We start from the raw sequence: 12,853 nt of genomic DNA on the forward strand, positions 1-12,853 counted from the left end.
CTTGTTTCCATGTACAAAGGCTTAGCAATTAATAGCAACAATAGATTGTATTTACATTGCTCCTGCATAGTGTAACACATTTTACTGGGAAAGACACGTGAAGGATAAAGGAGCCTACGAGGTGTTTTGGCCTCTCCACAGCACGGCCAGATCCACGTCTGCAAAGCTCCTGACTCGCTCAGGCAGCAAATAGTACTTTTTGCTTCCCCTTGATCTACTAAGCCATTAGGGTGCATTCAAGTTGCATTTTCAAGGCTTTACAAATTCATTTAGTCTTCTTGGACAGATTTAGAGATTTCAGGCAAAGAAAGAACGATTACAGTCATCCAGTCTGGCCTCCTATAAAATAGAGGACAAGAATCCTCCCAAAATACTTCTCCACCAGACCCGTAATTTCTGCGACGATGTCTGTTTCATAAAGATGAGTGGCCTTTCTCTGAAAATCACAAAAGCTGCAAGAACTGCCTAATTCCAGTGCAAGCTGTTGCTGTGTGTAACAATCCTCACTGGTGAAGTGTTTAAGAGCCAGAGCTTTTTGGAAAAGCCTATATTCAGCCCGGTCTATATTCAGGATCTCCCCCTTACCTCTGTCTGGTGTTTACTCCGAAGTCAGGCACAGAAGTAGAGCCTTCCAGCTGCAGTCTTACATCAGCCACAGCAGGAGAGTCTTGCAGATGCCTTTGTTCCCAACAAGTCCTTTTTTTATCAGGTGTTCACGTACCCTGACGCATGCGACGGATCCTCCAACGTGCAGTCGAAGACACAACCCCATTACCTCCTACCAAAGAATTTTTGCTCTCTGGGCCACCTACAACAGCTGATGTGAAGCACACACTCAGAGAGTCTCAGCTGTGGTGGTTCCAGCTTTGGTCTCTGCACCTCACCCAGGAGAGCAGAGCATGCTCCAGGCCAAGACAGACCCTACACCAGCCCATCTGTTGGATGCTCTTAAGTTTCTTTTCAAGCAGACATTCTCGCAGGCATACCATCTTCAGCAAGATGCATTTCCTCTTCATTTAATTAAGGTTTTATTTTTCTTTCCTCAGACATCTAATAACTACTTTTATTTATAAATTTATCTGATTAATGACAAATGTCTAGTCTCAGCTTTAATTACTTTTGAAGCAGTCAAGAGCCTTAGGAAACCCAATCCAGCCATAAACAGGCAGCCAGCAATACCAAACTTTCATACTCTACAATTAACTACAAACGAAAGCCCTGCTTTTCTATCCAAATGCCAATCCCTTAGTTTACACCTCTAATAAATAGTTTACAGGGTCATAAATCGGAACGGAATTTATGGGCAGGATGATAAAGCCAGAAGCTACTGAAGATGCTTCCTGCTGCCAGCATTTGGGAGACCGAAAGGTGGTTGAAGCTACAGCGGTCTGACCACCATCCACGTTAGCTGGGATGTAGCACACTGAACAAGCCAGAAAGGAAAATGCTGACGATGCTAAGAGAGGCAGAAGCCTGTTCTTGGCAGACAGCAGGAAACTAGAACATGAAACCTTCCTAATGGTCTGATTCCAGAAAAGAAAAGGAACCAAAGCAGATGTACAGTCTCACCTCCTTCCTTCTGAGAGGAATTATCACAATGACTTAATATGCTGTAATATCTTGGCTGGAGGACACATCCTGCCCAGTGTGACCCCAGCACACAGGATCAGCACATCCCAGTGGTACGCAGCGTGGGGTTTTGCCCCTCTGGTTGCCCTATGGTTAAATCTCATTTCAAGTTGCAAAAGCTTTTTTCTTTTCTTTTCTTTTTTTTTTGAAATTCACCTCGCTGTTATTTGCCAAATAACAATACAAATACATCAAGGAATTGATTGAGCAGCGAGGAGGTAATCAGCGAGGAGTATCCGAGGCACGACAGCACCTCGCACTGCAACTTTGCAACTGTCTGCAAAGGAACAGCTCGCCTAGAAAAGAATTAACATGCACACACATACCAAAGACAAAGCGACTAAATGCGACACAAAACCACGCTGATGAGCTCCTCAAGATTAAACTACTTCTGCTTCTCTCTCTGTTGGACGTGGCTGCAATAAACTGGGGACCCCAAGCCCTGTGCTGTACATTAATGTATATTTCACGCTCCAAGCCAGAGCAGTGGGGTTTTTGCCCTTGGAAAAGGGTCAAATTAAGGCAAAATCTGCAGTAGTGGCAGGCTAACCTGTTAATGGCGATGCATCCTAAAGCTGTAATGGTGTTTTATGGCATTACATAGGGCACAGTAGTGAATTTGCTCATGGAACACTTTTTCTGCCATCAAGGTGGCTGTGATCAAAAGGTCTCCCAGTGCTTTGCATTTTAGGACCTATTCTAGGTCAAGAGCACTCAACAGAATGATTTTATAATTGGCATCTTCTATTTTATTAAAGAGATACTTTTTTTTCAGTGCTCATTATCCCTTCCTGTCCATTTCTTTTGGAATATTTACGTTTGAAATTTCTGCGTGGTGTCCTGAGCTCCCAAAAACAAGACAATGGCTTTGTCTTTTATCAGTATTTCTACATAGTTTTATCTTCCTCAACAGTCCTTTAAAGTATTGCCTTCATACAAGGAAAGATTTACGGTCAGAGTTTTGAAGGCATAATCGAAGAAGAAAAAAGAATCTCTCTTCGGCCTGTGCTGGAGAGCAGCCTGGAAAACCTACAAGATCTACTTAGGTGAACCCTTATATTCATATTTTGTAGAAGTTTTATTTTAAATTTAGTGGTGTTTTTTTTTCATTATTTTATCTGCCTCTGAAATTGTGCATACTTCTAGGGACTTCAGAATATACTGCCTTTAATATCTGCCTTCTTCCAGTGATAGACAAGTCTGTAATCAGGTACCGAGAGATGTATTTTTTTTCTTCAGTAAGCTATTAGAAATGAAATTAAATAAAATACCCTACCCCTCAACTGTATCAATTTGATTAGGAGTCTATGAAGCCTTCTTTGAAAACTCCTACAGCTTCTAAAAATACGACAGTGGCTGAAAGAATTAATCACTAAATACAGCCAAGAAACAAAGCCTCTGCTTTTGAGCAGCACTCGTCAGAGCAGTCTGGGATCTTCATATGGTTTTGAAGCCTGGGCCACCTGGGAGAGCTTCGTGCTTCCCTCTTGTGCTACCAGCACAAGCTGGGCGGTTTTCCCTTCCACCTCCCCTATTGCAGTGCAACAAATACGTACGTGGAATTGAAAAGACAGTTTCCTAGTGATAAATGTTCACCAGAGGGATATCTGACCTCTTTTCGTCAACTGAGAAAAATGGTCAAAGCATTTCCAATGGAAAAAAAAACAAACCACCTAACAAAAACCACAGGCAATTCACCAGGAGAAATCCTAGTTTTGAAAAAAAATAATTCTTACTTTGCTCGGAAAACACCCACAACCCCAGATGCCCAAAACTTTCAGACACTAAGTTCTCTTTCATTTTAGTCCTTTGCTGAAAAGTGATTACGCTTTTTAAATTAGCCAAGTTTTGATCTATGAGACATAATAAACGATCAATAGAATATAGACGGCATTTTAAGATTAAAAAAAAAGGAAGATTTTCTTTAAAAATACCTCCCATTAACTTCCTGTGATGGACAGCGAGAGTCCCACTGTTCTTGTTGCTGTACCACTGTAATTTTGGTATAAGAATCCAGGAATAATCCTACATGTGAAAATCAACTTTTAATCATATTTCTCTATTTCTTCATAATATATTGCACCACGCTGGTAAGCACATTTAAGATTTTCCCTGCAGTTTCTCATAACTGCAGCCAATTGAGTAAAATTAAACTGTACTTAGGATTAGCCAGATAAGATGCTTGGGAGCTGCAGAAAACAGCAGCATCGGTGCAAGGGAGGAACACATAGCTGCTAAGCTCTTGCCTACTAAAGACAATACCAAAGCTCTGGTCAACCACTGCCGAATGCTTTGAGGCACTTTTGGTGGACCACCCTTGTCAAGCAGCTGGGTTTTGGCAGCAATTAGAGTGGGCATTTAAGTCAGGTTTCATTCCAGCTTTTTCGAAGTGTTTCATTAAAACAGATAGGATTTAAATAAATGAATTCATCCCAAAGGACATCTGGACATCTGTTAGTACCAAAGTAAATTTCTGTTTAGCTAAATCCTGAGGCTTTATCTATCAGATGGATAATCTTCAACATTTATATTCCCTCGCCATTCCCAGCCCCCCATCGTTTGGCACCTGCCAATCTTGGATGTAGGTTCTGGAAAGAGCCCTGCCCATCTACAGGACTATCTATCCGGACCTTGAACGAGAATAATGGCCCAAATCCTGGAAGGTAACCTTCTAAACCCCTAAAAGTCAGCAATTTTTAAATGTAAGCAGATCCCTCAGAGCTGACTTGTACCATGCCTAGACCAGCTACTGCAGAAGCCACCCAACTGCCCCAGACTAATATATTTATCAGAGAAGCAGTAAATATTCAGTCTGAAAGGTATCAAAAATATAAAACTGTTAGTGGAACATTTCTCTCCCCCACTTAGATGGCACTTACTAAATTCAAGATGATGCTGAAGCATGTAATAATATGTCATTTACCCACAACTCATTCCTCTTTTCCACGCTGACTGTGTTTAAGGTCATCATTTCTACTGAAAATGATCCTTGAGTTAGTTAATTGAATAAAAGTAATTCAGATCTGGCAATTGTTAATAAATTTGAAGTCCTATGATTTGGTTAATCTTTGGGACCATCAAGAGGCTAAGAAGTCACTTGTCTTTAATGTTATTAAAGATGGAAACATCTACGCTTTGCAGTATGATGTTGCTGCATTAATGTACAGTCATTTATGTTTCAAAGTGCAAAATGAGAGTGTTGGCATTCAGGAACGGCAGACGTGACAATTTTTAAATCAAGACAAGATTTACTAAACATGTCCATAACATTGTAACCGAGCCCATTTCAGGCCACAGAGGGGACATTTCACACTCCTCTGGAAGACTTACCCAAGCACATTAATCGATGGTCATTCATGCAGCCGCCTTTTGGAGGGATTTTTTTGTTTCTTTGTTCCAATGGGGTAGAAGAGGAGGGTTGGAGATGACGACAAGAACTCTGCAAATACAAGGGCCCAATGGATAAACATGGTCAACCTCAGAGGGACATTAATAAAAGTAGGGGGAGTGAGGAGGAGAGCATATGTTCAATGCCTTTGAGTCAGCCGCGCACTCCAAACAAGACTTCTTTGCAATTAAATGATCGAGTCTACCCTACTTCCCTGCAGTCTTAATCTATGGGTTTTCTTTCTGATGACCTAGTATTTGTTTGTTTGTTTAATCTAATTGAATGAAATCATTTATCGTTTGTGGAATAAACATCTCACCAAAACTCCTTACTGCAATCCAAATAAACTTCCCTCCTTTATCTAATTTTACCATGTACTTTATTTCTAAGCTCAGTCTAAAAATTAGTATCCTTTACAGCAACACTATTTGGGAAGTTTATAAAGAGTTAATACGATGTTACTACATGTGTTAATACTCTTAATTGGCAGTTGCAGTCCTACATATGATTTATAACGATGTTTTAACCATCTCTAACACCTACAAGCCATGCATGCAATTGCTATTAAGCATTTGTTAGCCCTGCATAAATTACATACAACTACAGTCTTAATATGAAATATGATCAGTTTCCCTCTAAAGGTGCAATTTTCATTCTACATTCTTCTTCTATACACGGCACATGGAAAGTGCTTAAGTGCAGCAAAGTGCTGTTGTGTAGCGGGAGAAACAACACTATGAATCTGAAGAAGTGCAAATTCCAAGAAACAGCTCAATGACAAGCACAGAGTGGGGAGTGGGAAAGATGGAAATAGGGAAAGGTTTCTTGATGATGTCTCTGCAGTTTTCCTAAGGCTAAGAAGAGACCATGAGAAAATACCACGTGCTTACTTTTTGTCTTCTTCTTATGTTTTAAAAGCCCCAAATTATCCAGGCAAAATAAATACATAAATAAATAAAATTCTCCAGCCAGCAGCACCACAACTGGCTAGCTGCAACACAGACTTCCACGTTGTCCTACCAGCATCCTTTATTTCAGGAAACGAGAGCTGGGAAGATCATTCCACCTCCAATGCACAAATCAAACCACTGGCAGAGCTAGCGAAGAGGTCAATGAGACTGCCTACAGCAGAGCCAGGTGTGATGGTGCTTCAGCAACACGTGCGTTTGTCCAGGAGACGCTGAAGGAGGATGACCAACTGATTTCCATACTAAGCATCAGACTGCCACTAGCCAAGCCTGGCAGGAATCGGAGCAGCCTGGACCCAAACCAATGACCTCCTATAAACGACTATGTCGATGCAATCCCCAAGTGCTATTGAGGCAGAGAGATATTTAATTAAAATATCAAGAATAAGAGACTCTTCCAGCTGGACAATTATTCAACACAGGACTGACTATGCACTTCATTAAGAGATTGTTACCGGGACAAAACACGTCCATGTTATTGGAAATCACACCTTTAAGCAAATTTCTTCCCAGCTCTGGGATTTGGTGAGAAGTGGTTTCTGGAACTGCCCACCGAAGGGAACCTCGCTCCACATCTGGAGTCCAACAAGGCTCCTGAATGGGGGATTTTGTCACGGGTGCATCATTTGCTTCCAAATACGCAAAGCATTTTGCATACTAAAATGTTTACGTTTCCCAGCACAGAGCACAAAGGGAAAATGCTGTTGATGCTCTCAGTATGGAACACCATTGCTCAAAGCCTGCTCGGATAACATCTTGCACAGACACCTGGGATCTTGTACTTTTCCTGTAATGCCACATTTTTCCCTCTTTGGTCCCAGCTACACCACTACCCCATCAGACACGCTTTCAAATTACTTAGCATTATCCCCGATGGAAGTTATTGACACCTTCAATTAGCCTGTCTGGATTTCATGTAAATATCTTCAAGTCATTTCTTTTCAGATGAGCCTGGAAATTCTATAGGCTACAAATGTGTACAAATTCTCTAAGCTAATCTGGCGCATTTTGAAAGAGACAGATGTGTTCACACTTGATGCAGACTAGGTGACGTACATACACAGATAAACAGAAGTCTATGTATGGAAACGTGCACATGTATTTTATGAACTAGATTGCACATCAAATTTTACTCAACTTACTTTGCACGACGCCACTGAAATGAGGATGACTGCAGACATCTGTATAAAGTTAATTGGTAAGTCTTTCAAAACATGACTTCTTTCAATGTACTTTACAAGCAAAAACAATAATTATGGGGGCCTGATTTAGTGATTTCTAAGGTACCTATACTGAGTTTCAAAATGAGTCTTAAACGAGTGCCATTTAAGACCATGATGGAAATTGGATCCTGCTTGCCTAAATTATTTTAGGAGAGTTTCCTGGAAAGCAGAGCGTTGGGGTGGGTACAGTAGCAGGTGCAGGAGGACAGACATTGAGGGGGTTTGCATGCATGCATGCATTTCAGTTCTCCAAAGGAATCAACCTGTCTCATTACTACATTTTAACTCATGGTGGGCATTTTTGTAGGGGTAAGTCTACAGCACAGAGATACGTGATCCAGCCAATAATAACAATTCAAATCACAGGATTAAACACTATGAACTCAGGGAAGGTTTTTAGGAAAATGAGAATGTGTTTCACTATATCAGCTTGGACAGGACTGCCTTACTTCTTTTAGCTTTCAGCTCCAGAGGAATGATTTGGTGGTAAGGCCTACTTCAAATCGGAACAGCCAGGCTGCTTTCAATTCCCTTCCTTTAATCTGGCCTCATTCACAATGGCTGAAATAGAGACAGGAATCAGAAATCAAATGCTGCTAATAAAAGCTAGTATGAATCTTCGTTTCAAGGGCTACTGAACTCAGACCTTGGCTTTTCCTTCCCCCCTCTCTCCCCACTGCTAGTAAACTATGAATAAATTAGCAATTGGAGTGTAATGGCTGGAGCAACTTCATTAATATACTGTCATCCTGCGCAGAGGTACAACTTCTGACATTGAGACTCTAATGTCCTGTGAATTATTGATGGAAATGTATACATTCAAGTTCTCATCCTCAACTCTTCATATGTGAAGCGTGTGATCGTCAACATTTGGCTGGTACATTAAAAACAGCATACAATAAAACCCTTTCTGGATTCCTCAGTGTTCTTCTACACTTGTCCCAGCTTATCATGAACGTATCATGTATTTTAGCGTAGTATATACAACCAGCAACACTGTTCCCCTAGCTGTATGCACGGAGCCACATACACAGGTAAGAAAAAAGAGAACTTAGCCAACCAAGCAAAGGTGCAGAGGGAAGATGACTGTCTCCCCATTTAAGAGATCAAGAACTGAGACTTCAAAGGACTGACATGCCCAAAGCCTTGCAAAATGTCTCTTTGATGCATAAAATGACTTCGAACAGAACCTGCACCTTTTCATATTCCACCCATGGCTTACCCATGACCACCTTTCTTGTCATCCAGGCAAGCGCCCCAGTTATGACCAAGCATAAAAACCCTCCAGGATACAGTCAAGTTCCCTAATCGTGGACCACATTAAATACTGTGGATTTAAGAGCCATGTTAACCATGAGCCACTGAAAAAACGAGGCACATAGTGATAAGAGAAGAGGCAACAAACACAAGTCAAGACACAGGAAATGTCATCATGGGATGATTGCTCACAGAGTTTGTGGAATCTCCACCATCAGAAATATTCAAAATTGGACTGAATGCAGGCTGAAGGAACCTGACCTAGTTGAATTGCTTCGAACAGAAACGGTTGGAATATGGATGACCAGAGGTCCCTTCCCACATCAATTACTCTATGAAAGGAAAATAAGCACCTAGAACTTTAAGAGTGAATTAGATACATACCTTAATGCTTTCGTATAATTCTATCAGGCACCACTCAGTGTTTTCAGTAAGGAAACAAATCTGTAAATCACGACTGAATTTCCCCATGTGACGCCCTCATATGAAAGGATAGGTTTTCAAACGTGGAGTACCTCAAACTGGAACCTGAAATGCAAAAAGAAAGCTCTCAGCACTCAATAAGCTTAATTCATCCAGAAATCTGAATGACAGGACAGGCAAATAAACAGCAGATGAACTCTTCAGAAACAATACACAGCTAAATGAAAGATTCCAGCTGATTTTAATTGAATATTTTACTGGATTTGTATTTGAGTGTATTCAAAATAAGAAGTCTCACCAAATTGGATTTTTTCTTTGATCAGTCTTGATTCCATCTGACATACACAACCTGGAATACGCAAACCATTAATCCTCGCTATAGTTTTCATTTGTTGAGGAGCTCACAAAGGCTTTCTTTCCCTTGCTACCCTTTTTACACTCTTCAAATCCTGTTCATAGGGAGTTTCCAATCTACCCAGCATATTCATGACTTAGATGATCAAACTCCACCGACATTAGCATCATTTTTATTTTTTATTTTTTCACAATAAGATGAATAGTAGGAAAAGACTGTCCTCCATCTAACTGTATATTGAAATTCTATACAGGCCACAGGAGTACATCCGCACCACTGACAGTGGGTGGGACTGCCCTTAAAAGACAAGAGAGACGGGCAGGCAACGAGGGAAGATTTGCAGAAGACCTGCTTCTACAAGCCCACCCTAACCCCCTGCTCAGGTCCTGCTGCGGGTGCAGGGACCCGAGTGAAGGCATCCGTTAGCCTTCTCCCACAGCTGCACTTCTAAGTACCAGCTGTAGTACCAAATCTCTTTCTTCTAAGCATTTGGAATCTGAGCAAAGGTAATTTCCTTTCTTAGCCCTCAATTAAGGCATGAAAGACCGAGAATGGCAGCCTGTAGCTGTTCCCCTTCTGAAAACTTTAGTAGAAGGCACTGGGATCCTGCAGCTGCTGCTGGTCATTTTCCCTGCATCATTAACTCCTCTTCCCCTCTCATGCGGTGGAGTGGGATCACAGCTGAAGGGTTCAGTCGGATCAAAGCTTTCTGATCTTGCTCTCTCTGTCCCTATTGATGTCACCATGGCAGGTATACCTGCTGATCAAAGCTAACAAGCATGTGGCTCCAACATCACCAATTTGCTCCCATTCACGGCACTCGGAGGTGTCCTACTGGAGACTTTCCTGGCTAGGAAGAACAATGTTACTCATTTTACTCACAGACTACAGCACAGCCTCGAGGTTTCAACCCAATACAAAGCCTCCCTGAGGCTACCCAAGCTCCAGAGTACCTTCTCTGTACTTTGCTATTTATCTGACTGAAGTACAGCGTTATTTACTGTTTGCATTGCAATGGCATTTAGAAGTCACTGCAATGGGCATGGGTACAAGTTGCTGTCCAGACGGATGAAAAGGCAGCATCATCCAAGGAGCTAATAATGCAAACAAAACGCTGAGGTGGATGGGAACAGACAACTGTGTTCTGACCACATAAAAGCAGGAAACAGAACTGACTGGCACAATGCAAGGCAAGATAAAAATATCACCTATTTATGCATTTTGTGGGAAGGGAAAAAAATGAAAGGAATTTCAGGACAAACAAGGAATCATTCTTTAAAAACATATAAATCTCAACTCAGGGATTCACTTGGAAAAACATCATTCAGCAGGTTGTGGAAATGTATCTTTCATGTTCTGCCTTATTTAACAGTACTAACTAGTGCAACTTATTGCCACAGGATCTCATTAACCTATGAATCAAGATTAAAAAAAAATTATAGTGACTACCAATGCCTTCAACTTAATAAGGAGAAAAGCAATATTCAAGTATTTCAAAAGAGGGCTAAATCTTATGTACATCAACCTTTTATTAATGGGTGCTAGAGGGAATATTTCCTGGTGGAGAAATCATCCTTTACCTACTGCAGCACCGAGTACACCTTGTCCTGAAGGAGGTGCTGGAAAGGAGAATATAGGAACAACTGGACCATTTCTGTTAGGCACAGGGGACATACTGTTTGACACCCTTCCACAGCATTATGTTACAGAGGCCGTATGTTCTGGCATCAGTAATCTTCCTCTAAGGCTGCTCCACGCGAAGCTAGAGCACATAGCTTGTACGTGGCCCCAGCACCCTGCTCTGGGTGTCCCGGCTTCAGCAGGGGCTCGGACCAGGTGACCCCAGAGATGCCTCCCAGCCTTAACCGTGCAAGTTGTACAAGCCAAAGCTTCTCGCAAATTTCCTTCTGAAAACCTTGCTTTACTTGAAGCCTTAAGTCACTGTGAATGGGGAGGGGAAAAAAGGCCTGGAAGCTCCGGCGGCAGGCATGAAGTGGGGAAGAAATACCGAGTGCACCAACAGGAAAACTTTGCCTTGTCGCTCCTCATTACCACAGCTGTTACCAGCGAGGTTAAAGCCTTGTCCAGAGCACGCTCTCCAGCAGCTGAGCATCCTTAAACCTGACGGACACCAAGGGCACTCAGCACATCTCACCATCAAGCCTTTCTTCCCCGGAGCAGTTACCAAAGGAGCCTCTTGTGCAAGCACCGATTACCCTTGAAATAAACAAGCAAACACATCACAGAAGAGACTTAATGTCGCAGTTTTAGAGCTTAGAGACGATTTACAATCCTGCAGTAGTACACGGATGTTTTCAGAACAAAACTGAAATTAAACCTCAAGGTTGATTTACGGAACAAGGAAGCTGAATTTCTGAATGCTGCTGTCACGCATGAGATGTGCTCAGAGACAACTCAGGCCACGTTCAGGCTTGAGTTATACGGGAGTAAATCCAAGCAGCAGACAATCCTCCCCACCCCGTGTCTGCAAAAAAAGCTGTGGAAAACCTCTGTTTAGAAATAACTTCACCTCTATCGCCACAGGCCTTCCAGCATCTCTCCCTCTCATTGCTAAGGGCAGTGGCACAAAGATGGGATCTTCGGAGCTCAGCTGCTTGTTCCCACCTGGAATTCTCTGGGTTTGCCATCGAAACCACAGCGGCATCAAGCGCTGTGTCGCAGACGGGATTATTCTTCTGTGGAGCCCTGTGGCTCTCATCTGTTTTATTTACGTTGTTTCTGGTAAAGCCTTCTTAGAGATCTGGAACTGTATGAAACAAATAATAGGGTATGTGCTCTAAGCTGTTATCTGGAGCTCGCAGGAAGGCTACCTACTGATTTGACCCTACCAATTTTTCCTGAGTTAGGCAATTTGGGGTTTGGACAGCTGCTTGGACACACAACCCATTTCAACCATCAGCGGCTGCTGGCAGGCTTTCACTAGGTGACACGTTTTTAATACATCTGCTATTCTGCTAGAAGAAATCCAAACCACTTACAAAGCTAACGAGTACAGAAAAACAGGGATAAAGCTACTTGAAAAGTAAAACATTAGCCAAAAAAAGTCTTAAAGCACCAGCAATGCACACCCCCTTTATCTACATGGTTGTCAAAGGAAATGCTGTTATTCAAAGCGGTGGGTAATTGTCTGAACGTTTTCATCTTCCAGGACTTAGACTGCACTGAACCACAAAGCCTTGCTTGTAGAGAAATGTATTGTAGTCGAGAAATACTGTCCCTCTAGTATTCTGCTGCGTGTACTCGTTTTGAGTAAAAGCAAGCAATCACGCAGTCTAGGAGACTGTCACTGATGAACCCTGAAATAGCCATTTAGCAGAAACCACAAGCAAAAGCAAAAATAAAGGTCATTTATTTAATTCAGAAATTTACCTCACTCCTTGCATTGTACTAAATACGCTATTAAGGATAAAAATTAATTGAAGTGGATGCACATCCTGCCAACCAGGAAAAAAAAAAAAAACACCTTTTATTTGCTCCTAACCTTTCTTATTTTCATGACAATGTCTGCATTTTCTCTCTTTAAAACACAAACAAGTCAATGTAAGCATGGCTGGAAGGCTAAGATGATTATGGGATAATTCGTGTTTGC

At 41.8% G+C, this 12,853-nt stretch overlaps 1 protein-coding gene across 17 annotated transcripts in view; it reads right to left on the minus strand.

Annotated features, from left to right (window-relative positions):
* The window catches only part of LRRTM4 (leucine rich repeat transmembrane neuronal 4), a 328,498-nt gene that overhangs the window by 209,685 nt on the left and 105,960 nt on the right, over positions 1–12,853 (minus strand). For 10 of the 17 annotated variants that reach the window (XR_014575516.1, XR_014575517.1, XR_014575518.1 and 7 more), the window contains exons 1-4: positions 11,774–12,010; positions 11,399–11,460; positions 8,850–8,993; positions 4,960–5,068 (exon numbers count right to left, since the gene is read on the minus strand). The gene's annotated coding sequence lies outside the window, so the exon portion shown is untranslated. Of the gene's footprint in view, positions 1–585; positions 721–4,959; positions 5,069–7,657; positions 7,770–8,849; positions 8,994–9,186; positions 10,789–10,823; positions 11,281–11,307; positions 11,461–11,773 lie in introns of those variants that run through there. The other 7 variants (XM_083812040.1, XM_083812038.1, XM_083812037.1 and 4 more) reach the window with 6 other exon arrangements.

This window comes from Anser anser (assembly GCF_964211835.1).
Source record: "Anser anser genome assembly, chromosome: 26".
In the NCBI taxonomy this organism is placed as follows: domain Eukaryota; kingdom Metazoa; phylum Chordata; class Aves; order Anseriformes; family Anatidae; genus Anser; species Anser anser.